Here is a 25,413-nt window from a genome sequence, read left to right as displayed (position 1 = left end):
AAAGTCAGGTGGAGAATGCGGGCATCGATCCCGCTACCTCTCACATGCAAAGCGAGCGCTCTACCACCTGAGCTAATTCCCCCATTTTACTAACAAACAGCAACAAAAACAACCAATCAACCAACCAGAACGCCCAAATCAGCAACAGGTAGACAACCTAAAATCAAGTGGAGAATGCGGGCATCGATCCCACTACCTCTCACATGCTATGCGAGCGCGCTCCCACCTGAGCAATTTCCCCCATTTTACAATCAATCAATCAAACAACAACAAAAACATCCAATCAACTACTCAACCAAGCGGGAAAACAACAAGCAGACTATCTAAAGTCAGGTCAATCAATCAACAACAAAGACAATCAATCAACCAAGTAGAACGCCCAAAGCAGCAACAGGCAAATTAGGTGGAGAATGCGGGTATCGATCCCGCTACCTCTCACATGCTAAGCGAGCGCTCTACCACTTGAGCTAATTCCCCCATTTTATAAGCAATCTAACAACAACAAAAACAACCAATCAACTCCTCAACCAAGCGGGAAAAAGACAAGCAGACTATCTAAAGTCAGGTGGAGAATGTGGGCATCGAAATCGCTACCTCTCATATGCTAAGCGAGCACTCTACCACTTGAGCTAATTCCCCCGTTTTATAGCCAACAAATCAAACAACAACAAAAACAACCAATCAACCAAAAAGAACGCCCATAACAGCAACAGGCAGACAACCTAAAGTCAGGTGGAGAATGCGGGCATCGATCCCGCTACCTCTCACATGCAAAGCAAGCGCTCTACCACCTGAGCTAATTCCCCCACTTTATTAGCTATCAATCAAAAAACAACAAAAACAACCAATCAACCAAGCAGAACGCCCAAAGCAGCGACAGGTAGACAACCTAAAGTCAGGTGGAGAATGCGGGCATCGATCCCGCTACCTCTCACATGCGAAGCGAGCGCTCTACCACTTGAGCTAATTCCCCCATTTTATAAGCAATCTAACAACAACAAAAACAACCAATCAACTCCTCAAACAAGCGGGAAAACGACAAGCAGACTATCTAAAGTCAGTTGGAGAATGCGGGCATCGATCCCGCTACCTCTCACATGCTAAGCGAGCGCTCTACCACTTGAGCTAATTCCCCCGTTTTATAGCCAACAAATCAAACAACAACAAAAACAACCAATCAACCAAAAAGAACGCCCATAACAGCAACAGGCAGACAACCTAAAGTCAGGTGGAGAATGCGGGCATCGATCCCGCTACCTCTCACATGCAAAGCAAGCGCTCTACCACCTGAGCTAATTCCCCCACTTTATTAGCTATCAATCAAAAAACAACAAAAACATCCAATCAACTACTCAACCAAGCGGGAAAACGACAAGCAGACGATCTAAAGTCAATTGGAGAATGTGGGCATCGATCCCGCTACCTCTCACATGCAAAGTAAGCGCTCCACCACTTGAGCGAATTCCAACATTTTACAATCAATCAATCAATCAAAAAACAACAAAAACATCCAATCAACTACTCAACCAAGCGGGAAAACGACAAGCAGACTATCTAAAGTCAGATGGAGAATGCGGGCATCGATCCCGCTACCTCTCACATGCGAAGCGAGCGCTCTACCACTTGAGCTAATTCCCCCGCTTCGCAACCAGTCAATATAACAACAACAAAAACATCCAATCAACTACTCAACCATGCGGGAAAACGACAAGCAGACTATCTAAATTCAGGTTGAGAATGCGGGCATCGATCCCGCTACCTCTCACATGCTAAGGGAGCGCTCTACCACTTGAGCTAATTCCCCCGTTTTGCAACCAGTCAATCAAATAACAAAAAAAACAACAAATCAACTACTCAACCAAGCGGGTAAACGACAAGCAGACTCTCTAAATTCAGGTTGAGAATGCGGGCATCGATCCCGCTACCTCTCACATGCTAAGCGAGCGCTCTACCACTTGAGCTAATTCCCCCATTTTACAATGAATCAATCAAAATACAACAAAAACATTCAATCAACTACTCAACCAAGCGGGAAAACAACAAGCAAACCATCTAAAGTCAGGTGGAGAATGCGGGCATCGATCCCGCTACCTCTCACATGCTAAGCGAGCACTCTACCACTTGAGCTAATTCCCCGGTTTTGCAACCAGTCAATCAAATAACAACAAAAACAACAAATCAACTACTCAACCAAGCTGGAAAACGACAAGCAGACAATCTAAACTCAGGTGGAGAATGCGGGCATCGATGCCGCTACCTCTCACATGCTAAGCGAGCGATCTACCACTTGAGCTAATTCCCCCATTTTACAAGCAATCTAACAACAACAAAAACATTCAATCAACTACTCAACCAAGCGGGGAAACAACAAGCAGACTATCTAAAGTCAGGTGGAGAATGCGGGCAACGATCCCGCTACCTCTCACATGCGAAGCGAGCGCTCTACCACTTGAGCTAATTCCCCCATTTTATAACCAACCAATCAAACAACAACAAAAACAACCAATTGACCAAGCAGAACGCCCAAAAAAACGACAGGCAGACAACCTAAAATCAAGTGGAGAATGCGGGCATCGATCCCGCTACCTCTCACATGCGAAGCGAGCGCTCTACCACCTGAGCTAATTCCCCCATTTTACGATTAATCAATCAATCAAAAAACAAAAAACATCCAATCAACTACTCAACCAAGCGGGAAAACGACAAGCAGACTATCTAAAGTCAGGTGGAGAATGCGGGCATCGATCCCGCTAACTCTCACGTGCTAAGCGAGCACTCTACCACTTGAGCTAATTCCCCCATTTTACGATTAATCAATCAATCAAAAAACAAAAAACATCCAATCAACTACTCAACCAAGCGGGAAAACGACAAGCAGACTATCTAAAGTCAGGTGGAGAATGCGGGCATCGATCCCGCTAACTCTCACGTGCTAAGCGAGCGCTCTACCACTTGAGCTAATTCCCCCGCTTTGCAACCAGTCAATATAACAACAACAAAAACATCCAATCAACTACTCAACCATGCGGGAAAACGACAAGCAGACTATCTAAAGTCAGGTGGAGAATGTGGGCATCAAAATTGCTACCTCTCATATCCTAAGCGAGCGCTCTACCACTTGAGCTAATTCCCCCGTTTTATAGCCAACAAATCAAACAACAACAAAAACAACCAATCAACCAAAAAGAACGCCCATAACAGCAACAGGCAGACAACCTAAAGTCAGGTGGAGAATGCGGGCATCGATCCCGCTACCTCTCACATGCAAAGCGAGCGCTCTACCACCTGAGCTAATTCCCCCATTTTACTAACAAACAGCAACAAAAACAACCAATCAACCAACCAGAACGCCCAAATCAGCAACAGGTAGACAACCTAAAATCAAGTGGAGAATGCGGGCATCGATCCCACTACCTCTCACATGCTATGCGAGCGCGCTCCCACCTGAGCAATTTCCCCCATTTTACAATCAATCAATCAAACAACAACAAAAACATCCAATCAACTACTCAACCAAGCGGGAAAACAACAAGCAGACTATCTAAAGTCAGGTCAATCAATCAACAACAAAGACAATCAATCAACCAAGTAGAACGCCCAAAGCAGCAACAGGCAAATTAGGTGGAGAATGCGGGTATCGATCCCGCTACCTCTCACATGCTAAGCGAGCGCTCTACCACTTGAGCTAATTCCCCCATTTTATAAGCAATCTAACAACAACAAAAACAACCAATCAACTCCTCAAACAAGCGGGAAAACGACAAGCAGACTATCTAAAGTCAGTTGGAGAATGCGGGCATCGATCCCGCTACCTCTCACATGCTAAGCGAGCGCTCTACCACTTGAGCTAATTCCCCCGTTTTATAACCAACCAATCAAACAACAACAAAAACATCCAATCAACTACTCAACCAAGCGGGAAAATGACAAGGAGACTATCTAAAGTCAATTGGAGAATGCGGGCATCGATCCCGCTACCTCTCACATGCAAAGCGAGCACTCTACCACCTGAGCTAATTCCCCCATTTTACGATCAATCAATCAATCAAAAAACAAAAAACATCCAATCAACTACTCAACCAAGCGGGAAAAAGACAAGCAGACTATCTAAAGTCAGGTGGAGAATGTGGGCATCGAAATCGCTACCTCTCATATGCTAAGCGAGCACTCTACCACTTGAGCTAATTCCTCCGTTTTATAGCCAACAAATCAAACAACAACAAAAACAACCAATCAACCAAAAAGAACGCCCATAACAGCAACAGGCAGACAACCTAAAGTCAGGTGGAGAATGCGGGCATCGATCCCGCTACCTCTCACATGCAAAGCAAGCGCTCTACCACCTGAGCTAATTCCCCCACTTTATTAGCTATCAATCAAAAAACAACAAAAACAACCAATCAACCAAGCAGAACGCCCAAAGCAGCGACAGGCAGACAACCTAAAGTCAGGTGGAGAATGCGGGCATCGATCCCGCTACCTCTCACATGCGAAGCGAGCGCTCTACCACTTGAGCTAATTCCCCCATTTTCCAATAAACCAATCAAAAAAACAACAAAAACAACCAATAAACCAACCAGAACGCCCTAAAAAACAACAGGTAGACAACCTATAATCAAGTGGAGAATGCGGGCATCGATCCCACTACTTCTCACATGCTAAGGGAGCGCTCCAGCACTTGAGCTAATTCCCTCGTTTTGCAGCCAGTCAATCAAATAACAACAAAAACAACAAATCAACTACTCAACCAAGCGGGAAAACGACAAGCAGACTATCTAAAGTCAGGTTGAGAATGCGGGCATCGATCCCGCTACCGCCCACATGCAAAGCGAGCGCTCCACCACCTGAGCTAATTCCCCCGTTTTGCAAGCAATCAAACAATAACAAAAACAACCAATCAACTACTCAACCATGCAGGAAACGACAAGAAGACTATCTAAAGTCAGATGGAGAATATGGGCATCGATCCCGCTACCTCTCACATGCTAAACGAGCGCTCTACCACTTGAGCTAATTCCCCCATTTTACAATGACTCAATCAAAAAACAACAAAAACATCCAATCAACTACTCAACCATGCAGGAAACGACAAGAAGACTATCTAAAGTCAGGTTGAGAATGCGGGTATCGATCCCGCTACCGCCCACATGCAAAGCGAGCGCTCTACCACATGAGCTAATTCCCCCGTTTTGCAAACAATCAAACAATAACAAAAACAACCAATCAACTACTCAACCATGCAGGAAACGACAAGAAGACTATCTAAAGTCAGATGGAGAATGCGGGCATCGATCCCGCTACCTCTCACATGCAAAGCGAGTGCTCTACCACTTGAGCTAATTCCCCTGTTTTTCAAGCAAACAACAACAAAAACAACCAATCAACTCCTCAACCAAGTGGGAAAACGACAAGCAGACGATCTAAAGTCAATTGGAGAATGCGGGCATCGATCCCGCTACCTCTCACATGCTAAGCGAGCGCTCTACCACTTGAGCTAATTCCCCCGTTTTGCAACCAGTCAATCAAATAACAACAAAAACAAAAAATCAACTACTCAACCAAGCTGGAAAACGACAAGCAGACTATCTAAAGTCAGGTGGAGAATGTGGGCATCGATCCCGCTACCTCTCACATGCAAAGCGAGCGCTATACCACCTGAGCTAATTCCCCCATTTTACAAACAAACAGCAACAAAAACAACCAATCAACTCATCAACCAAGCGGGAAAACGACAAGCAGACTATCTAAAGTCAGTTGGAGAATGCGGGCATCGATCCCGCTACCGCTCATATGCTAAGCGAGCACTCTACCACCTGAGCTAATTCCCCCGCTTTACAAGCAAACAACAACAAAAACAACCAATCAACCAACCAGAACGCCCTAAAAAACAACAGGTAGACAACCTATAATCAAGTGGAGAATGCGGGCATCGATCCCACTACTTCTCACATGCTAAGGGAGCGCTCTACCACTTGAGCTAATTCCCCCGTTTTGCAACCAGTCAATCAAATAACAAAAAAAACAACAAATCAACTACTCAACCAAGCGGGTAAACGACAAGCAGACTATCTAAATTCAGGGTGAGAATGCGGGTATCGATCCCGCTACCTCTCATATGCTAACCGAGCGCTCTACCACTTGAGCTAATTCCCCCATTTTACAATGAATCAATCAAAATACAACAAAAACATTCAATCAACTACTCAACCAAGCGGGAAAACAACAAGCAAACCATCTAAAGTCAGGTGGAGAATGCGGGCATCGATCCCGCTACCTCTCACATGCTAAGCGAGCACTCTACCACTTGAGCTAATTCCCCGGTTTTGCAACCAGTCAATCAAATAACAACAAAAACAACAAATCAACTACTCAACCAAGCTGGAAAACGACAAGCAGACAATCTAAACTCAGGTGGAGAATGCGGGCATCGATGCCGCTACCTCTCACATGCTAAGCGAGCGATCTACCACTTGAGCTAATTCCCCCATTTTACAAGCAATCTAACAACAACAAAAACATTCAATCAACTACTCAACCAAGCGGGGAAACAACAAGCAGACTACCTAAAGTCAGGTGGAGAATGCGGGCATCGATCCCGCTACCTCTCACATGCGAAGCGAGCGCTCTACCACTTGAGCTAATTCCCCCATTTTATAACCAACCAATCAAACAACAACAAAAACAACCAATTGACCAAGCAGAACGCCCAAAAAAACGACAGGCAGACAACCTAAAATCAAGTGGAGAATGCGGGCATCGATCCCGCTACCTCTCACATGCAAAGCGAGAGCTCTACCACCTGAGCTAATTCCCCCATTTTACAATCAATCAATCAAAAAATAAAAAAAACATTCAATCAACTACTCAACCAAGCGGGAAATCAACAAGCAGACCATCTAAAGTCAGGTGGAGAATGCGGGTATCGATCCCGCTACCTCTCACATGCTAAGCGAGCACTCTACCACTTGAGCTAATTCCCCCATTTTACGATTAATCAATCAATCAAAAAACAAAAAACATCCAATCAACTACTCAACCAAGCGGGAAAACGACAAGCAGACTATCTAAAGTCAGGTGGAGAATGTGGGAATCGAAATCGCTACCTCTCATATGCTAAGCGAGCGCTCTACCACTTGAGCTAATTCCCCCGTTTCACAAGCAAACAACAACAAAAACAACCAATCAACTCCTCAACCAAGTGGGAAAACAACAAGCAGACGATCTAAAGTCAATTGGAGAATGCGGGCATCGATCCCGCTAACTCTCACGTGCTAAGCGAGCGCTCTACCACTTGAGCTAATTCCCCCGCTTTGCAACCAGTCAATATAACAACAACAAAAACATCCAATCAACTACTCAACCATGCGGGAAAACGACAAGCAGACTATCTAAAGTCAGGTGGAGAATGTGGGCATCAAAATTGCTACCTCTCATATCCTAAGCGAGCGCTCTACCACTTGAGCTAATTCCCCCGTTTTATAGCCAACAAATCAAACAACAACAAAAACAACCAATCAACCAAAAAGAAAGCCCATAACAGCAACAGGCAGACAACCTAAAGTCAGGTGGAGAATGCGGGCATCGATCCCGCTACCTCTCACATGCAAAGCGAGCGCTCGACCACCTGAGCTAATTCCCCCATTTTACTAACAAACAGCAACAAAAACAACCAATCAACCAACCAGAACGCCCAAATCAGCAACAGGTAGACAACCTAAAATCAAGTGGAGAATGCGGGCATCGATCCCACTACCTCTCACATGCTATGCGAGCGCGCTCCCACCTGAGCAATTTCCCCCATTTTACAATCAATCAATCAAACAACAACAAAAACATCCAATCAACTACTCAACCAAGCGGGAAAACAACAAGCAGACTATCTAAAGTCAGGTCAATCAATCAACAACAAAGACAATCAATCAACCAAGTAGAACGCCCAAAGCAGCAACAGGCAAATTAGGTTGAGAATGCGGGTATCGATCCCGCTACCTCTCACATGCTAAGCGAGCGCTCTACCACTTGAGCTAATTCCCCCATTTTATAAGCAATCTAACAACAACAAAAACAACCAATCAACTCCTCAAACAAGCGGGAAAACGACAAGCAGACTATCTAAAGTCAGTTGGAGAATGCAGGCATCGATCCCGCTACCTCTCACATGCTAAGCGAGCGCTCTACCACTTGAGCTAATTCCCCCGTTTTATAACCAACCAATCAAACAACAACAAAAACAGCCAATCAACTACTCAACCAAGCGGGAAAATGACAAGGAGACTATCTGAAGTCAATTGGAGAATGCGGGCATCGATCCCGCTACCTCTCACATGCAAAGCGAGCACTCTACCACCTGAGCTAATTCCCCCATTTTACGATCAATCAATCAATCAAAAAACAAAAAACATCCAATCAACTACTCAACCAAGCGGGAAAAAGACAAGCAGACTATCTAAAGTCAGGTGGAGAATGTGGGCATCGAAATCGCTACCTCTCATATGCTAAGCGAGCGCTCTACCACTTGAGCTAATTCCCCCGTTTTATAGCCAACAAATCAAACAACAACAAAAACAACCAATCAACCAAAAAGAACACCCATAACAGCAACAGGCAGACAACCTAAAGTCAGGTGGAGAATGCGGGCATCGATCCCGCTACCTCTCACATGCAAAGCAAGCGCTCTACCACCTGAGCTAATTCCCCCACTTTATTAGCTATCAATCAAAAAACAACAAAAACATCCAATCAACTACTCAACCAAGCGGGAAAACGACAAGCAGACGATCTAAAGTCAATTGGAGAATGTGGGCATCGATCCCGCTACATCTCACATGCAAAGCAAGCGCTCTACCACCTGAGCAAATTCCCCCATTTTACTAACAAACAGAAACAAAAACAACCAATCAACCAACCAGAACGCCCAAATCAGCAACAGGTCGACAACCTAAAATCAAATGGAGAATGCGGGCATCGATCCCACTACCTCTCACATGCTAAGCGAGCGCTCTACCACTTGAGCTAATTCCCCCGTTTTGCAACCAGTCAACCAAATAACAACAAAAACATTCAATCAACTACTCAACCAAGCGGGAAAACGACAAGCAGACTATCTAAAGTTAATTGGAGAATGCGGGCATCGATCCCGCTACCTCTCACATGCTAAGCGAGCGCTCTACCACTTGAGCTAATTCCCCCGTTTTGCAACCAGTCAACCAAATAACAACAAAAACATTCAATCAACTACTCAACCAAGCGGGAAATCAAGCGGGAAATCAACAAGCAGACCTTCTCAAGTCAAGTGGAGAATGCGGGCATCGATCCCACTACCTGTCACATGCCAAGCGAGCGCTCTACCACTTGAGCTAATTCCCCCGTTTTATAACCAACCAATCAAACAACAACAAAAACAACCAATCAACCAAGCAGAACGCCCAAAGCAGCGACAGGCAGACAACCTAAAATTAAGTGGAGAACGCGGGCATCAACCCCGCTACCTCTCACATGCAAAGCGAGCGCTCTACCACCTGAGCTACTTCCCCCATTTTACAACCAATCAAACAACAACAAAAACAACCAATCAACCAAGTAGAACGCCCAAAGCAGCGACAGGCAGACAACCTAAAATTAAGTGGAGAATGCGGGCATCGATCCCGCTACCTCTCACTTGCTAAGCGAGCGCTCTACCACTTGAGCTAATTCCCCCATTTTAGAAGCAATCTAACAACAACAAAAACAGCCAACCAACTACTCAACCAAGCGGGAAAACGACAAGCAGACTATCTAAAATTAAGTGGAGAATGCGGGCATCGATCCCGCTACCTCTCACATGCGAAGCGAGCGCTCTACCACTTGAGCTAATTCCCCCATTTTCCAATAAACCAATCAAAAAAACAACAAAAACAACCAATCAACCAAAAAGAACGCCCAAAACAGCAACAAGCAGACTATCTAAAGTCAGGTGGAGATAGTCCCGCTACCTCTCACATGCAAAGCGAGCACTCTACCACTTGAGCTAATTCCCCCGTTTTGCAGCCAGTCAATCAAATAACAACAAAAACAACAAATCAACTACTCAACCAAGCGGGAAAACGACAAGCAGACTATCTAAAGTCAGGTTGAGAATGCGGGCATCGATCCCGCTACCGCCCACATGCAAAGCGAGCGCTCCACCACCTTAGCTAATTCCCCCGTTTTGCAAGCAATCAAACAATAACAAAAACAACCAATCAACTACTCAACCATGCAGGAAACGACAAGAAGACTATCTAAAGTCAGGTTGAGAATGCGGGTATCGATCCCGCTACCGCCCACATGCAAAGCGAGCGCTCTACCACCTGAGCTAATTCCCCCATTTTGCAAACAATCAAACAATAACAAAAACAACCAATCAACTACTCAACCATGCAGGAAACGACAAGAAGACTATCTAAAGTCAGATGGAGAATGCGGGCATCGATCCCGCTACCTCTCACATGCAAAGCGAGAGCTCTACCACTTGAGCTAATTCCCCTGTTTTACAAGCAAACAACAACAAAAACAACCAATCAACTCCTCAACCAAGTGGGAAAACGACAAGCAGACGATCTAAAGTCAATTGGAGAATGCGGGCATCGATCCCGCTACCTCTCACATGCTAAGCGAGCGCTCTACCACTTGAGCTAATTCCCCTGTTTTACAAGCAAACAACAACAAAAACAACCAATCAACTCCTCAACCAAGTGGGAAAACGACAAGCAGACGATCTAAAGTCAATTGGAGAATGCGGGCATCGATCCCGCTACCTCTCACATGCTAAGCGAGCGCTCTACCACTTGAGCTAATTCCCCTGTTTTGCAACCAGTCAATCAAATAACAACAAAAACAAAAAATCAACTACTCAACCAAGCTGGAAAACGACAAGCAGACTATCTAAAGTCAGGTGGAGAATGTGGGCATCGATCCCGCTACCTCTCACATGCAAAGCGAGCGCTATACCACCTGAGCTAATTCCCCCATTTTACAAACAAACAGCAACAAAAACAACCAATCAACTCCTCAACCAAGCGGGAAAACGACAAGCAGACTATCTAAAGTCAGTTGGAGAATGCGGGTATCGATCCCGCTACCGCTCATATGCTAAGCGAGCGCTCTACCACCTGAGCTAATTCCCCCGCTTTACAAGCAAACAACAACAAAAACAACCAATCAACCAACCAGAACGCCCTAAAAAACAAAAGGTAGACAACCTATAATCAAGTGGAGAATGCGGGCATCGATCCCACTACTTCTCACATGCTAAGGGAGCGCTCTACCACTTGAGCTAATTCCCCCGTTTTGCAACCAGTCAATCAAATAACAAAAAAAACAACAAATCAACTACTCAACCAAGCGGGTAAACGACAAGCAGACTATCTAAATTCAGGTTGAGAATGCGGGCATCGATCCCGCTACCTCTCACATGCTAAGCGAGCGCTCTACCACTTGAGCTAATTCCCCCATTTTACAATGAATCAATCAAAATACAACAAAAACATTCAATCAACTACTCAACCAAGCGGGAAAACAACAAGCAAACCATCTAAAGTCAGGTGGAGAATGCGGGCATCGATCCCGCTACCTCTCACATGCTAAGCGAGCACTCTACCACTTGAGCTAATTCCCCGGTTTTGCAACCAGTCAATCAAATAACAACAAAAACATCAAATCAACTACTCAACCAAGCTGGAAAACGACAAGCAGACAATCTAAACTCAGGTGGAGAATGCGGGCATCGATGCCGCTACCTCTCACATGCTAAGCGAGCGATCTACCACTTGAGCTAATTCCCCCATTTTACAAGCAATCTAACAACAACAAAAACATTCAATCAACTACTCAACCAAGCGGGGAAACAACAAGCAGACTATCTAAAGTCAGGTGGAGAATGCGGGCATCGATCCCGCTACCTCTCACATGCGAAGCGAGCGCTCTACCACTTGAGCTAATTCCCCCATTTTATAACCAACCAATCAAACAACAACAAAAACAACCAATTGACCAAGCAGAACGCCCAAAAAAACGACAGGCAGACAACCTAAAATCAAGTGGAGAATGCGGGCATCGATCCCGCTACCTCTCACATGCAAAGCGAGCGCTCTACCACCTGAGCTAATTCCCCCATTTTACAATCAATCAATCAATCAAAAAATAACAAAAACATTCAATCAACTACTCAACCAAGCGGGAAATCAACAAGCAGACCATCTAAAGTCAGGTGGAGAATGCGGGTATCGATCCCGCTACCTCTCACATGCTAAGCGAGCGCTCTACCACTTGAGCTAATTCCCCCGTTTCACAAGCAAACAACAACAAAAACAACCAATCAACTCCTCAACCAAGTGGGAAAACAACAAGCAGACGATCTAAAGTCAATTGGAGAATGCGGGCATCGATCCCGCTAACTCTCACGTGGTAAGCGAGCGCTCTACCACTTGAGCTAATTCCCCCGCTTTGCAACCAGTCAATAAAACAACAACAAAAACATCCAATCAACTACTCAACCATGCGGGAAAACGACAAGCAGACTATCTAAAGTTAGGTGGAGAATGTGGGCATCAAAATTGCTACCTCTCATATCCTAAGCGAGCGCTCTACCACTTGAGCTAATTCCCCCGTTTTATAGCCAACAAATCAAACAACAACAAAAACAACCAATCAACCAAAAAGAACGCCCATAACAGCAACAGGCAGACAACCTAAAGTCAGGTGGAGAATGCGGGCATCGATCCCGCTACCTCTCACATGCAAAGCGAGCGCTCTACCACCTGAGCTAATTCCCCCATTTTACTAACAAACAGCAACAAAAACAACCAATCAACCAACCAGAACGCCCAAATCAGCAACAGGTCGACAACCTAAAATCAAGTGGAGAATGCGGGCATCGATCCCACTACCTCTCACATGCTATGCGAGCGCGCTCCCACCTGAGCTATTTCCCCCATTTTACAATCAATCAATCAAACAACAACAAAAACATCCAATCAACTACTCAACCAAGCGGGAAAACAACAAGCAGACTATCTAAAGTCAGGTCAATCAATGAACAACAAAGACAATCTATCAACCAAGTAGAACGCCCAAAGCAGCAACAGGCAAATTAGGTGGAGAATGCGGGTATCGATCCCGCTACCTCTCACATGCTAAGCGAGCGCTCTACCACTTGAGCTAATTCCCCCATTTTATAAGCAATCTAACAACAACAAAAACAACCAATCAACTCCTCAAACAAGCGGGAAAACGACAAGCAGACTATCTAAAGTCAGTTGGAGAATGCGGGCATCGATCCCGCTACCTCTCACATGCTAAGCGAGCGCTCTACCACTTGAGCTAATTCCCCCGTTTCTGAACCAACCAATCAAACAACAACAAAAACAACCAATCAACTATTCAACCAAGCGGGAAAATGACAAGGAGACTATCTAAAGTCAATTGGAGAATGCGGGCATCGATCCCGCTACCTCTCACATGCAAAGCGCGCACTCTACCACCTGAGCTAATTCCCCCATTTTGCAAGCAAACAACAACAAAAACAACCAATCAACCAACAAGAACGCCCTAAAAAAACAACAGGTAGACAACCTATTATAGGGTGGAGAATGCGGGCATCGATCCCGCTACCTCTGACATGCAAAGCGAGCGCTCTCCCACCTGAGCTAATTCCACCGTTTTACAAACAATCAAACAATAACAAAAACAGCCAATCAACTACTCAACCATGCGGGAAACGACAAGCAGACTATCTAAAGTCAGATGGAGAATGCGGGCATCGATCCCACTACCTCTCACATGCAAAGCGAGCGCTCTCCCACTTGAGCTAATTCCCCATTTTACAGCCAATCAATAAAAAAACAACAAAAACATTCAATCAACTACTCAACCAAGCGGGAAAATGACAAGCATACTATCTAAAGTCAATTGGAGAATGCGGGCATCGAACCCGCTACCTCTCACATGCTAAGCGAGCGCTGTACCACCTGAGCTAATTCCCCCGTTTTGCAACCAGTCAACCAAATAACAACAAAAACATTCAATCAACTACTCAACCAAGCGGGAAAACGACAAGCAGACTATCTAAAGTCAATTGGAGAATGCGGGCATCGATCCCGCTACCTCTCACATGCTAAGCGAGCGCTCTACCACTTGAGCTAATTCCCCCGTTTTGCAAACAATCAAACAATAACAAAAACAACCAATCAACTACTCAACCATGCAGGAAACGACAAGAAGACTATCTAAAGTCAGATGGAGAATGCGGGCATCGATCCCGCTACCTCTCACATGCAAAGCGAGTGCTCTACCACTTGAGCTAATTCCCCTGTTTTTCAAGCAAACAACAACAAAAACAACCAATCAACTCCTCAACCAAGTGGGAAAACGACAAGCAGACGATCTAAAGTCAATTGGAGAATGCGGGCATCGATCCCGCTACCTCTCACATGCTAAGCGAGCGCTCTACCACTTGAGCTAATTCCCCCGTTTTGCAACCAGTCAATCAAATAACAACAAAAACAAAAAATCAACTACTCAACCAAGCTGGAAAACGACAAGCAGACTATCTAAAGTCAGGTGGAGAATGTGGGCATCGATCCCGCTACCTCTCACATGCAAAGCGAGCGCTATACCACCTGAGCTAATTCCCCCATTTTACAAACAAACAGCAACAAAAACAACCAATCAACTCATCAACCAAGCGGGAAAACGACAAGCAGACTATCTAAAGTCAGTTGGAGAATGCGGGCATCGATCCCGCTACCGCTCATATGCTAAGCGAGCACTCTACCACCTGAGCTAATTCCCCCGCTTTACAAGCAAACAACAACAAAAACAACCAATCAACCAACCAGAACGCCCTAAAAAACAACAGGTAGACAACCTATAATCAAGTGGAGAATGCGGGCATCGATCCCACTACTTCTCACATGCTAAGGGAGCGCTCTACCACTTGAGCTAATTCCCCCGTTTTGCAACCAGTCAATCAAATAACAAAAAAAACAACAAATCAACTACTCAACCAAGCGGGTAAACGACAAGCAGACTATCTAAATTCAGGGTGAGAATGCGGGTATCGATCCCGCTACCTCTCATATGCTAACCGAGCGCTCTACCACTTGAGCTAATTCCCCCATTTTACAATGAATCAATCAAAATACAACAAAAACATTCAATCAACTACTCAACCAAGCGGGAAAACAACAAGCAAACCATCTAAAGTCAGGTGGAGAATGCGGGCATCGATCCCGCTACCTCTCACATGCTAAGCGAGCACTCTACCACTTGAGCTAATTCCCCGGTTTTGCAACCAGTCAATCAAATAACAACAAAAACAACAAATCAACTACTCAACCAAGCTGGAAAACGACAAGCAGACAATCTAAACTCAGGTGGAGAATGCGGGCATCGATGCCGCTACCTCTCACATGCTAAGCGAGCGATCTACCACTTGAGCTAATTCCCCCATTTTACAAGCAATCTAACAACAACAAAAACATTCAATCAACTACTCAACCAAGCGGGGAAACAACAAGCAGACTACCTAAAGTCAGGTGGAGAATGCGGGCATCGATCCCGCTACCTCTCACATGCGAAGCGAGCGCTCTACCACTTGAGCTAATTCCCCCATTTTATAACCAACCAATCAAACAACAACAAAAACAACCAATTGACCAAGCAGAACGCCCAAAAAAACGACAGGCAGACAACCTAAAATCAAGTGGAGAATGCGGGCATCGATCCCGCTACCTCTCACATGCAAAGCGAGAGCTCTACCACCTGAGCTAATTCCCCCATTTTACAATCAATCAATCAAAAATAAAAAAAACATTCAATCAACTACTCAACCAAGCGGGAAATCAACAAGCAGACCATCTAAAGTCAGGTGGAGAATGCGGGTATCGATCCCGCTACCTCTCACATGCTAAGCGAGCACTCTACCACTTGAGCTAATTCCCCCATTTTACGATTAATCAATCAATCAAAAAACAAAAAACATCCAATCAACTACTCAACCAAGCGGGAAAACGACAAGCAGACTATCTAAAGTCAGGTGGAGAATGTGGGAATCGAAATCGCTACCTCTCATATGCTAAGCGAGCGCTCTACCACTTGAGCTAATTCCCCCGTTTCACAAGCAAACAACAACAAAAACAACCAATCAACTCCTCAACCAAGTGGGAAAACAACAAGCAGACGATCTAAAGTCAATTGGAGAATGCGGGCATCGATCCCGCTAACTCTCACGTGCTAAGCGAGCGCTCTACCACTTGAGCTAATTCCCCCGCTTTGCAACCAGTCAATATAACAACAACAAAAACATCCAATCAACTACTCAACCATGCGGGAAAACGACAAGCAGACTATCTAAAGTCAGGTGGAGAATGTGGGCATCAAAATTGCTACCTCTCATATCCTAAGCGAGCGCTCTACCACTTGAGCTAATTCCCCCGTTTTATAGCCAACAAATCAAACAACAACAAAAACAACCAATCAACCAAAAAGAAAGCCCATAACAGCAACAGGCAGACAACCTAAAGTCAGGTGGAGAATGCGGGCATCGATCCCGCTACCTCTCACATGCAAAGCGAGCGCTCGACCACCTGAGCTAATTCCCCCATTTTACTAACAAACAGCAACAAAAACAACCAATCAACCAACCAGAACGCCCAAATCAGCAACAGGTAGACAACCTAAAATCAAGTGGAGAATGCGGGCATCGATCCCACTACCTCTCACATGCTATGCGAGCGCGCTCCCACCTGAGCAATTTCCCCCATTTTACAATCAATCAATCAAACAACAACAAAAACATCCAATCAACTACTCAACCAAGCGGGAAAACAACAAGCAGACTATCTAAAGTCAGGTCAATCAATCAACAACAAAGACAATCAATCAACCAAGTAGAACGCCCAAAGCAGCAACAGGCAAATTAGGTTGAGAATGCGGGTATCGATCCCGCTACCTCTCACATGCTAAGCGAGCGCTCTACCACTTGAGCTAATTCCCCCATTTTATAAGCAATCTAACAACAACAAAAACAACCAATCAACTCCTCAAACAAGCGGGAAAACGACAAGCAGACTATCTAAAGTCAGTTGGAGAATGCAGGCATCGATCCCGCTACCTCTCACATGCTAAGCGAGCGCTCTACCACTTGAGCTAATTCCCCCGTTTTATAACCAACCAATCAAACAACAACAAAAACAGCCAATCAACTACTCAACCAAGCGGGAAAATGACAAGGAGACTATCTGAAGTCAATTGGAGAATGCGGGCATCGATCCCGCTACCTCTCACATGCAAAGCGAGCACTCTACCACCTGAGCTAATTCCCCCATTTTACGATCAATCAATCAATCAAAAAACAAAAAACATCCAATCAACTACTCAACCAAGCGGGAAAAAGACAAGCAGACTATCTAAAGTCAGGTGGAGAATGTGGGCATCGAAATCGCTACCTCTCATATGCTAAGCGAGCGCTCTACCACTTGAGCTAATTCCCCCGTTTTATAGCCAACAAATCAAACAACAACAAAAACAACCAATCAACCAAAAAGAACACCCATAACAGCAACAGGCAGACAACCTAAAGTCAGGTGGAGAATGCGGGCATCGATCCCGCTACCTCTCACATGCAAAGCAAGCGCTCTACCACCTGAGCTAATTCCCCCACTTTATTAGCTATCAATCAAAAAACAACAAAAACATCCAATCAACTACTCAACCAAGCGGGAAAACGACAAGCAGACGATCTAAAGTCAATTGGAGAATGTGGGCATCGATCCCGCTACATCTCACATGCAAAGCAAGCGCTCTACCACCTGAGCAAATTCCCCCATTTTACTAACAAACAGAAACAAAAACAACCAATCAACCAACCAGAACGCCCAAATCAGCAACAGGTCGACAACCTAAAATCAAATGGAGAATGCGGGCATCGATCCCACTACCTCTCACATGCTAAGCGAGCGCTCTACCACTTGAGCTAATTCCCCCGTTTTGCAACCAGTCAACCAAATAACAACAAAAACATTCAATCAACTACTCAACCAAGCGGGAAAACGACAAGCAGACTATCTAAAGTTAATTGGAGAATGCGGGCATCGATCCCGCTACCTCTCACATGCTAAGCGAGCGCTCTACCACTTGAGCTAATTCCCCCGTTTTGCAACCAGTCAACCAAATAACAACAAAAACATTCAATCAACTACTCAACCAAGCGGGAAATCAAGCGGGAAATCAACAAGCAGACCTTCTCAAGTCAAGTGGAGAATGCGGGCATCGATCCCACTACCTGTCACATGCCAAGCGAGCGCTCTACCACTTGAGCTAATTCCCCCGTTTTATAACCAACCAATCAAACAACAACAAAAACAACCAATCAACCAAGCAGAACGCCCAAAGCAGCGACAGGCAGACAACCTAAAATTAAGTGGAGAACGCGGGCATCAACCCCGCTACCTCTCACATGCAAAGCGAGCGCTCTACCACCTGAGCTACTTCCCCCATTTTACAACCAATCAAACAACAACAAAAACAACCAATCAACCAAGTAGAACGCCCAAAGCAGCGACAGGCAGACAACCTAAAATTAAGTGGAGAATGCGGGCATCGATCCCGCTACCTCTCACTTGCTAAGCGAGCGCTCTACCACTTGAGCTAATTCCCCCATTTTAGAAGCAATCTAACAACAACAAAAACAGCCAACCAACTACTCAACCAAGCGGGAAAACGACAAGCAGACTATCTAAAATTAAGTGGAGAATGCGGGCATCGATCCCGCTACCTCTCACATGCGAAGCGAGCGCTCTACCACTTGAGCTAATTCCCCCATTTTCCAATAAACCAATCAAAAAAACAACAAAAACAACCAATCAACCAAAAAGAACGCCCAAAACAGCAACAAGCAGACTATCTAAAGTCAGGTGGAGATAGTCCCGCTACCTCTCACATGCAAAGCGAGCACTCTACCACTTGAGCTAATTCCCCCGTTTTGCAGCCAGTCAATCAAATAACAACAAAAACAACAAATCAACTACTCAACCAAGCGGGAAAACGACAAGCAGACTATCTAAAGTCAGGTTGAGAATGCGGGCATCGATCCCGCTACCGCCCACATGCAAAGCGAGCGCTCCACCACCTTAGCTAATTCCCCCGTTTTGCAAGCAATCAAACAATAACAAAAACAACCAATCAACTACTCAACCATGCAGGAAACGACAAGAAGACTATCTAAAGTCAGATGGAGAATGCGGGCATCGATCCCGCTACCTCTCACATGCAAAGCGAGAGTTCTACCACTTGAGCTAATTCCCCTGTTTTACAAGCAAACAACAACAAAAACAACCAATCAACTCCTCAACCAAGTGGGAAAACGACAAGCAGACGATCTAAAGTCAATTGGAGAATGCGGGCATCGATCCCGCTACCTCTCACATGCTAAGCGAGCGCTCTACCACTTGAGCTAATTCCCCTGTTTTACAAGCAAACAACAACAAAAACAACCAATCAACTCCTCAACCAAGTGGGAAAACGACAAGCAGACGATCTAAAGTCAATTGGAGAATGCGGGCATCGATCCCGCTACCTCTCACATGCTAAGCGAGCGCTCTACCACTTGAGCTAATTCCCCTGTTTTGCAACCAGTCAATCAAATAACAACAAAAACAAAAAATCAACTACTCAACCAAGCTGGAAAACGACAAGCAGACTATCTAAAGTCAGGTGGAGAATGTGGGCATCGATCCCGCTACCTCTCACATGCAAAGCGAGCGCTATACCACCTGAGCTAATTCCCCCATTTTACAAACAAACAGCAACAAAAACAACCAATCAACTCCTCAACCAAGCGGGAAAACGACAAGCAGACTATCTAAAGTCAGTTGGAGAATGCGGGTATCGATCCCGCTACCGCTCATATGCTAAGCGAGCGCTCTACCACCTGAGCTAATTCCCCCGCTTTACAAGCAAACAACAACAAAAACAACCAATCAACCAACCAGAACGCCCTAAAAAACAAAAGGTAGACAACCTATAATCAAGTGGAGAATGCGGGCATCGATCCCACTACTTCTCACATGCTAAGGGAGCGCTCTACCACTTGAGCTAATTCCCCCGTTTTGCAACCAGTCAATCAAATAACAAAAAAAACAACAAATCAACTACTCAACCAAGCGGGTAAACGACAAGCAGACTATCTAAATTCAGGTTGAGAATGCGGGCATCGATCCCGCTACCTCTCACATGCTAAGCGAGCGCTCTACCACTTGAGCTAATTCCCCCATTTTACAATGAATCAATCAAAATACAACAAAAACATTCAATCAACTACTCAACCAAGCGGGAAAACAACAAGCAAACCATCTAAAGTCAGGTGGAGAATGCGGGCATCGATCCCGCTACCTCTCACATGCTAAGCGAGCACTCTACCACTTGAGCTAATTCCCCGGTTTTGCAACCAGTCAATCAAATAACAACAAAAACATCAAATCAACTACTCAACCAAGCTGGAAAACGACAAGCAGACAATCTAAACTCAGGTGGAGAATGCGGGCATCGATGCCGCTACCTCTCACATGCTAAGCGAGCGATCTACCACTTGAGCTAATTCCCCCATTTTACAAGCAATCTAACAACAACAAAAACATTCAATCAACTACTCAACCAAGCGGGGAAACAACAAGCAGACTATCTAAAGTCAGGTGGAGAATGCGGGCATCGATCCCGCTACCTCTCACATGCGAAGCGAGCGCTCTACCACTTGAGCTAATTCCCCCATTTTATAACCAACCAATCAAACAACAACAAAAACAACCAATTGACCAAGCAGAACGCCCAAAAAAACGACAGGCAGACAACCTAAAATCAAGTGGAGAATGCGGGCATCGATCCCGCTACCTCTCACATGCAAAGCGAGCGCTCTACCACCTGAGCTAATTCCCCCATTTTACAATCAATCAATCAATCAAAAAATAACAAAAACATTCAATCAACTACTCAACCAAGCGGGAAATCAACAAGCAGACCATCTAAAGTCAGGTGGAGAATGCGGGTATCGATCCCGCTACCTCTCACATGCTAAGCGAGCGCTCTACCACTTGAGCTAATTCCCCCGTTTCACAAGCAAACAACAACAAAAACAACCAATCAACTCCTCAACCAAGTGGGAAAACAACAAGCAGACGATCTAAAGTCAATTGGAGAATGCGGGCATCGATCCCGCTAACTCTCACGTGGTAAGCGAGCGCTCTACCACTTGAGCTAATTCCCCCGCTTTGCAACCAGTCAATAAAACAACAACAAAAACATCCAATCAACTACTCAACCATGCGGGAAAACGACAAGCAGACTATCTAAAGTTAGGTGGAGAATGTGGGCATCAAAATTGCTACCTCTCATATCCTAAGCGAGCGCTCTACCACTTGAGCTAATTCCCCCGTTTTATAGCCAACAAATCAAACAACAACAAAAACAACCAATCAACCAAAAAGAACGCCCATAACAGCAACAGGCAGACAACCTAAAGTCAGGTGGAGAATGCGGGCATCGATCCCGCTACCTCTCACATGCAAAGCGAGCGCTCTACCACCTGAGCTAATTCCCCCATTTTACTAACAAACAGCAACAAAAACAACCAATCAACCAACCAGAACGCCCAAATCAGCAACAGGTCGACAACCTAAAATCAAGTGGAGAATGCGGGCATCGATCCCACTACCTCTCACATGCTATGCGAGCGCGCTCCCACCTGAGCTATTTCCCCCATTTTACAATCAATCAATCAAACAACAACAAAAACATCCAATCAACTACTCAACCAAGCGGGAAAACAACAAGCAGACTATCTAAAGTCAGGTCAATCAATGAACAACAAAGACAATCTATCAACCAAGTAGAACGCCCAAAGCAGCAACAGGCAAATTAGGTGGAGAATGCGGGTATCGATCCCGCTACCTCTCACATGCTAAGCGAGCGCTCTACCACTTGAGCTAATTCCCCCATTTTATAAGCAATCTAACAACAACAAAAACAACCAATCAACTCCTCAAACAAGCGGGAAAACGACAAGCAGACTATCTAAAGTCAGTTGGAGAATGCGGGCATCGATCCCGCTACCTCTCACATGCTAAGCGAGCGCTCTACCACTTGAGCTAATTCCCCCGTTTCTGAACCAACCAATCAAACAACAACAAAAACAACCAATCAACTATTCAACCAAGCGGGAAAATGACAAGGAGACTATCTAAAGTCAATTGGAGAATGCGGGCATCGATCCCGCTACCTCTCACATGCAAAGCGCGCACTCTACCACCTGAGCTAATTCCCCCATTTTGCAAGCAAACAACAACAAAAACAACCAATCAACCAACAAGAACGCCCTAAAAAAACAACAGGTAGACAACCTATTATAGGGTGGAGAATGCGGGCATCGATCCCGCTACCTCTGACATGCAAAGCGAGCGCTCTCCCACCTGAGCTAATTCCACCGTTTTACAAACAATCAAACAATAACAAAAACAGCCAATCAACTACTCAACCATGCGGGAAACGACAAGCAGACTATCTAAAGTCAGATGGAGAATGCGGGCATCGATCCCACTACCTCTCACATGCAAAGCGAGCGCTCTCCCACTTGAGCTAATTCCCCATTTTACAGCCAATCAATAAAAAAACAACAAAAACATTCAATCAACTACTCAACCAAGCGGGAAAATGACAAGCATACTATCTAAAGTCAATTGGAGAATGCGGGCATCGAACCCGCTACCTCTCACATGCTAAGCGAGCGCTGTACCACCTGAGCTAATTCCCCCGTTTTGCAACCAGTCAACCAAATAACAACAAAAACATTCAATCAACTACTCAACCAAGCGGGAAAACGACAAGCAGACTATCTAAAGTCAATTGGAGAATGCGGGCATCGATCCCGCTACCTCTCACATGCTAAGCGAGCACTCTACCACTTGAGCTAATTCCCCCGTTTTATAACCAACCAATCAAACAACAACAAAAACAACCAATCAACCAAGCAGAACGCCCAAAACAGCAACAGGCAGACAACCTAAAATCAAGTGGAGAATGCGGGCATCGATCCCGCTACCTCTCACATGCAAAGAGAGCGCTCTACCACTTGAGCTAATTCCCCCATTTTACAATGTTTCAATCAAAAAACAACAAAAACATCCAATAAACTACTCAACCATGCAGGAAACGACAAGAAGACTATCTAAAGTCAGATGGAGAATGCGGGCATCGATCCCGCTACCTCTCACATGCAAAGCGAGCGCTCTACCACTTGAGCTAATTCCCCCGTTTTACAAGCAAACAACAACAAAAACAGCCAATCAACTCCTCAACCAAGTGGGAAAACAACAAGCAGACGATCTAAAGTCAATTGGAGAATGCGGGCATCGATCCCGCTACCTCTCACATGCTAAGCGAGTGCTCTACCACTTGAGCTAATTCCCCAATTTTATAACCAACCAATCAAACAACAACAAAAACATTCAATCAACTACTCAACCAAGCGGGAAAATGACAAGGAGACTATCTAAAGTCAATTGGAGAATGCGGGCATCGATCCCGCTACCTCTCACATGCGAAGCGAGCGCTCTACCACTTGAGCTAATTCCCCCATTTACCAATTAGGCAATCAAAAAAACAACAAAAACAACAAATAAACTACACAACCAAGCGGGAAAACAACAAACAGACTATCTAAAGTCAGGTGGAGAATGCGGGCATCGATCCAGCTACCTCTCACATGCTAAGCGAGCGCTCAACCACTTGAGCTAATTCCCCCGTTTTATAACCAACCAATCAAACAACAACAAAAACAACCAATCAACCAAGCAGAACGCCCAAAAAAACGACAGGCAGACAACCTAAAATCAAGTGGAGAATGCGGGCATCGATCCCGCTACCTCTCACATGGTAAGCGAGCGCTCTCCCACCTGAGCTAATTCCACCGTTTTACAAGCAATCAAACAATAACAAAAACAGCCAATCAACTACTCAACCATGCGGGAAAAGACAAGCAGACTATCTAAAGTCAGATGGAGAATGCGGGCATCGATCCCACTACCTCTCACATGCAAAGCGAGCGCTCTCCCACTTGAGCTAATTCCCCATTTTACAGCCAATCAATAAAAAAACAACAAAAACATTCAATCAACTACTCAACCAAGCGGGAAAATGACAAGCATACTATCTAAAGTCAATTGGAGAATGCGGGCATCGATCCCGCTACCTCTCACATGCTAAGCGAGCGCTGTACCACCTGAGCTAATTCCCCCGTTTTGCAACCAGTCAACCAAATAACAACAAAAACATTCAATCAACTACTCAACCAAGCGGGAAAACGACAAGCAGACTATCTAAAGTCAATTGGAGAATGCGGGCATCGATCCCGCTACCTCTCACATGCTAGGCGAGCGCTCTACCACTTGAGCTAATTCCCCCCTTTTATAACCAACCAATCAAACAACAACAAAAACAACCAATCAACCAAGCAGAACGCCCAAAACAGCAACAGGCAGACAACCTAAAATCAAGTGGAGAACGCGGGCATCGATCCCGCTACCTCTCACATGCAAAGCGAGCGCTCTACCACTTGAGCTAATTCCCCCATTTTACAATGTTTCCATCAAAAAACAACAAAAACATCCAATCAACTACTCAACCATGCAGGAAACGACAAGAAGACTATCTAAAGTCAGATGGAGAATGCGGGTATCGATCCCGCTACCTCTCACATGCAAAGCGAGCGCTCTACCACTTGAGCTAATTCCCCCGTTTTACAAGCAAACAACAACAAAAACAACAAATAAACTACACAACCAAGTGGGAAAACAACAAGCAGACGATCTAAAGTCAATTGGAGAATGCGGGCATCGATCCCGCTACCTCTCACATGCTAAGCGAGCGCTCTACCACTTGAGCTAATTCCCCCGTTTTGCAACAGGTCAATCAAATAACAACAAAAACAAAAAATCAACTACTCAACCAAGCGGGAAAATGACAAGGAGACTATCTAAAGTCAATTGGAGAATGCGGGCATCGATCCCGCTACCTCTCACATGCGAAGCGAGCGCTCTACCACTTGAGCTAATTCCCCCATTTACCAATCAATCAATCAAAAAAACAACAAAAACAACAAATAAACTACACAACCAAGCGGGAAAACAACAAGCAGACTATCTAAAGTCAGGTGGAGAATGCGGGCATCGATCCAGCTACCTCTCACATGCTAAGCGAGCGCTCAACCACTTGAGCTAATTCCCATGTTTTATAACCAACCAATCAAACAACAACAAAAACAACCAATCAACCAAGCAGAACGCCCAAAAAAACGACAGGCAGACAACCTAAAATCAAGTGGAGAATGCGGGCATCGATCCCGCTACC

The 25,413-nt window shown here is 45.0% G+C and overlaps 1 protein-coding gene and 52 non-coding genes across 53 annotated transcripts in view; all 53 read right to left on the bottom strand.

Moving 5' to 3' along the window:
• mmp11a (matrix metallopeptidase 11a) overlaps window positions 1–25,413 on the bottom strand; it is a 93,877-nt gene that overhangs the window by 35,392 nt on the left and 33,072 nt on the right. The window lies entirely within an intron of this gene.
• On the bottom strand, window positions 10–82 carry trnaa-ugc (transfer RNA alanine (anticodon UGC)). Its single transcript has one exon. It is a non-coding gene; the product is annotated as a tRNA-Ala (tRNA).
• On the bottom strand, window positions 405–477 carry trnaa-agc (transfer RNA alanine (anticodon AGC)). Its single transcript has one exon. It is a non-coding gene; the product is annotated as a tRNA-Ala (tRNA).
• Window positions 901–973, bottom strand: trnaa-cgc (transfer RNA alanine (anticodon CGC)). Its single transcript has one exon. It is a non-coding gene; the product is annotated as a tRNA-Ala (tRNA).
• trnaa-agc (transfer RNA alanine (anticodon AGC)) lies at window positions 1,063–1,135 on the bottom strand. The gene has a single exon. It is a non-coding gene; the product is annotated as a tRNA-Ala (tRNA).
• Window positions 1,566–1,638, bottom strand: trnaa-cgc (transfer RNA alanine (anticodon CGC)). Its single transcript has one exon. It is a non-coding gene; the product is annotated as a tRNA-Ala (tRNA).
• trnaa-cgc (transfer RNA alanine (anticodon CGC)) lies at window positions 2,559–2,631 on the bottom strand. The gene has a single exon. It is a non-coding gene; the product is annotated as a tRNA-Ala (tRNA).
• Window positions 3,228–3,300, bottom strand: trnaa-ugc (transfer RNA alanine (anticodon UGC)). Its single transcript has one exon. It is a non-coding gene; the product is annotated as a tRNA-Ala (tRNA).
• trnaa-agc (transfer RNA alanine (anticodon AGC)) lies at window positions 3,623–3,695 on the bottom strand. Its single transcript has one exon. It is a non-coding gene; the product is annotated as a tRNA-Ala (tRNA).
• On the bottom strand, window positions 3,785–3,857 carry trnaa-agc (transfer RNA alanine (anticodon AGC)). Its single transcript has one exon. It is a non-coding gene; the product is annotated as a tRNA-Ala (tRNA).
• On the bottom strand, window positions 3,951–4,023 carry trnaa-ugc (transfer RNA alanine (anticodon UGC)). Its single transcript has one exon. It is a non-coding gene; the product is annotated as a tRNA-Ala (tRNA).
• trnaa-cgc (transfer RNA alanine (anticodon CGC)) lies at window positions 4,453–4,525 on the bottom strand. The gene has a single exon. It is a non-coding gene; the product is annotated as a tRNA-Ala (tRNA).
• Window positions 5,432–5,504, bottom strand: trnaa-agc (transfer RNA alanine (anticodon AGC)). Its single transcript has one exon. It is a non-coding gene; the product is annotated as a tRNA-Ala (tRNA).
• On the bottom strand, window positions 6,575–6,647 carry trnaa-cgc (transfer RNA alanine (anticodon CGC)). Its single transcript has one exon. It is a non-coding gene; the product is annotated as a tRNA-Ala (tRNA).
• On the bottom strand, window positions 6,742–6,814 carry trnaa-ugc (transfer RNA alanine (anticodon UGC)). Its single transcript has one exon. It is a non-coding gene; the product is annotated as a tRNA-Ala (tRNA).
• On the bottom strand, window positions 6,908–6,980 carry trnaa-agc (transfer RNA alanine (anticodon AGC)). The gene has a single exon. It is a non-coding gene; the product is annotated as a tRNA-Ala (tRNA).
• On the bottom strand, window positions 8,290–8,362 carry trnaa-ugc (transfer RNA alanine (anticodon UGC)). The gene has a single exon. It is a non-coding gene; the product is annotated as a tRNA-Ala (tRNA).
• On the bottom strand, window positions 9,116–9,188 carry trnaa-agc (transfer RNA alanine (anticodon AGC)). The gene has a single exon. It is a non-coding gene; the product is annotated as a tRNA-Ala (tRNA).
• On the bottom strand, window positions 9,624–9,696 carry trnaa-agc (transfer RNA alanine (anticodon AGC)). Its single transcript has one exon. It is a non-coding gene; the product is annotated as a tRNA-Ala (tRNA).
• Window positions 9,786–9,858, bottom strand: trnaa-cgc (transfer RNA alanine (anticodon CGC)). The gene has a single exon. It is a non-coding gene; the product is annotated as a tRNA-Ala (tRNA).
• trnaa-agc (transfer RNA alanine (anticodon AGC)) lies at window positions 10,590–10,662 on the bottom strand. The gene has a single exon. It is a non-coding gene; the product is annotated as a tRNA-Ala (tRNA).
• Window positions 10,748–10,820, bottom strand: trnaa-agc (transfer RNA alanine (anticodon AGC)). Its single transcript has one exon. It is a non-coding gene; the product is annotated as a tRNA-Ala (tRNA).
• trnaa-cgc (transfer RNA alanine (anticodon CGC)) lies at window positions 11,891–11,963 on the bottom strand. The gene has a single exon. It is a non-coding gene; the product is annotated as a tRNA-Ala (tRNA).
• Window positions 12,058–12,130, bottom strand: trnaa-ugc (transfer RNA alanine (anticodon UGC)). Its single transcript has one exon. It is a non-coding gene; the product is annotated as a tRNA-Ala (tRNA).
• trnaa-agc (transfer RNA alanine (anticodon AGC)) lies at window positions 12,228–12,300 on the bottom strand. The gene has a single exon. It is a non-coding gene; the product is annotated as a tRNA-Ala (tRNA).
• On the bottom strand, window positions 12,719–12,791 carry trnaa-ugc (transfer RNA alanine (anticodon UGC)). The gene has a single exon. It is a non-coding gene; the product is annotated as a tRNA-Ala (tRNA).
• trnaa-agc (transfer RNA alanine (anticodon AGC)) lies at window positions 13,114–13,186 on the bottom strand. The gene has a single exon. It is a non-coding gene; the product is annotated as a tRNA-Ala (tRNA).
• Window positions 13,276–13,348, bottom strand: trnaa-agc (transfer RNA alanine (anticodon AGC)). The gene has a single exon. It is a non-coding gene; the product is annotated as a tRNA-Ala (tRNA).
• On the bottom strand, window positions 13,928–14,000 carry trnaa-agc (transfer RNA alanine (anticodon AGC)). Its single transcript has one exon. It is a non-coding gene; the product is annotated as a tRNA-Ala (tRNA).
• trnaa-agc (transfer RNA alanine (anticodon AGC)) lies at window positions 14,094–14,166 on the bottom strand. The gene has a single exon. It is a non-coding gene; the product is annotated as a tRNA-Ala (tRNA).
• Window positions 14,413–14,485, bottom strand: trnaa-agc (transfer RNA alanine (anticodon AGC)). The gene has a single exon. It is a non-coding gene; the product is annotated as a tRNA-Ala (tRNA).
• On the bottom strand, window positions 15,556–15,628 carry trnaa-cgc (transfer RNA alanine (anticodon CGC)). The gene has a single exon. It is a non-coding gene; the product is annotated as a tRNA-Ala (tRNA).
• On the bottom strand, window positions 15,723–15,795 carry trnaa-ugc (transfer RNA alanine (anticodon UGC)). The gene has a single exon. It is a non-coding gene; the product is annotated as a tRNA-Ala (tRNA).
• On the bottom strand, window positions 15,888–15,960 carry trnaa-agc (transfer RNA alanine (anticodon AGC)). The gene has a single exon. It is a non-coding gene; the product is annotated as a tRNA-Ala (tRNA).
• Window positions 17,270–17,342, bottom strand: trnaa-ugc (transfer RNA alanine (anticodon UGC)). The gene has a single exon. It is a non-coding gene; the product is annotated as a tRNA-Ala (tRNA).
• On the bottom strand, window positions 18,096–18,168 carry trnaa-agc (transfer RNA alanine (anticodon AGC)). The gene has a single exon. It is a non-coding gene; the product is annotated as a tRNA-Ala (tRNA).
• trnaa-agc (transfer RNA alanine (anticodon AGC)) lies at window positions 18,604–18,676 on the bottom strand. The gene has a single exon. It is a non-coding gene; the product is annotated as a tRNA-Ala (tRNA).
• Window positions 18,766–18,838, bottom strand: trnaa-cgc (transfer RNA alanine (anticodon CGC)). Its single transcript has one exon. It is a non-coding gene; the product is annotated as a tRNA-Ala (tRNA).
• On the bottom strand, window positions 19,409–19,481 carry trnaa-agc (transfer RNA alanine (anticodon AGC)). Its single transcript has one exon. It is a non-coding gene; the product is annotated as a tRNA-Ala (tRNA).
• On the bottom strand, window positions 19,567–19,639 carry trnaa-agc (transfer RNA alanine (anticodon AGC)). Its single transcript has one exon. It is a non-coding gene; the product is annotated as a tRNA-Ala (tRNA).
• Window positions 20,710–20,782, bottom strand: trnaa-cgc (transfer RNA alanine (anticodon CGC)). The gene has a single exon. It is a non-coding gene; the product is annotated as a tRNA-Ala (tRNA).
• On the bottom strand, window positions 20,877–20,949 carry trnaa-ugc (transfer RNA alanine (anticodon UGC)). The gene has a single exon. It is a non-coding gene; the product is annotated as a tRNA-Ala (tRNA).
• trnaa-agc (transfer RNA alanine (anticodon AGC)) lies at window positions 21,047–21,119 on the bottom strand. The gene has a single exon. It is a non-coding gene; the product is annotated as a tRNA-Ala (tRNA).
• On the bottom strand, window positions 21,538–21,610 carry trnaa-ugc (transfer RNA alanine (anticodon UGC)). Its single transcript has one exon. It is a non-coding gene; the product is annotated as a tRNA-Ala (tRNA).
• On the bottom strand, window positions 21,933–22,005 carry trnaa-agc (transfer RNA alanine (anticodon AGC)). Its single transcript has one exon. It is a non-coding gene; the product is annotated as a tRNA-Ala (tRNA).
• Window positions 22,095–22,167, bottom strand: trnaa-agc (transfer RNA alanine (anticodon AGC)). Its single transcript has one exon. It is a non-coding gene; the product is annotated as a tRNA-Ala (tRNA).
• Window positions 22,747–22,819, bottom strand: trnaa-agc (transfer RNA alanine (anticodon AGC)). Its single transcript has one exon. It is a non-coding gene; the product is annotated as a tRNA-Ala (tRNA).
• On the bottom strand, window positions 23,245–23,317 carry trnaa-ugc (transfer RNA alanine (anticodon UGC)). The gene has a single exon. It is a non-coding gene; the product is annotated as a tRNA-Ala (tRNA).
• Window positions 23,569–23,641, bottom strand: trnaa-cgc (transfer RNA alanine (anticodon CGC)). Its single transcript has one exon. It is a non-coding gene; the product is annotated as a tRNA-Ala (tRNA).
• trnaa-agc (transfer RNA alanine (anticodon AGC)) lies at window positions 24,395–24,467 on the bottom strand. Its single transcript has one exon. It is a non-coding gene; the product is annotated as a tRNA-Ala (tRNA).
• trnaa-ugc (transfer RNA alanine (anticodon UGC)) lies at window positions 24,727–24,799 on the bottom strand. The gene has a single exon. It is a non-coding gene; the product is annotated as a tRNA-Ala (tRNA).
• On the bottom strand, window positions 24,885–24,957 carry trnaa-agc (transfer RNA alanine (anticodon AGC)). Its single transcript has one exon. It is a non-coding gene; the product is annotated as a tRNA-Ala (tRNA).
• trnaa-cgc (transfer RNA alanine (anticodon CGC)) lies at window positions 25,051–25,123 on the bottom strand. The gene has a single exon. It is a non-coding gene; the product is annotated as a tRNA-Ala (tRNA).

Source organism: Phycodurus eques, chromosome 3, assembly GCF_024500275.1.
Source record: "Phycodurus eques isolate BA_2022a chromosome 3, UOR_Pequ_1.1, whole genome shotgun sequence".
Classification (NCBI taxonomy): Eukaryota; Metazoa; Chordata; class Actinopteri; order Syngnathiformes; family Syngnathidae; genus Phycodurus; species Phycodurus eques.
The sequence above is the reverse complement of the archived record's forward strand: the minus strand, read 5'-3'. Positions and strand labels throughout refer to the sequence as shown.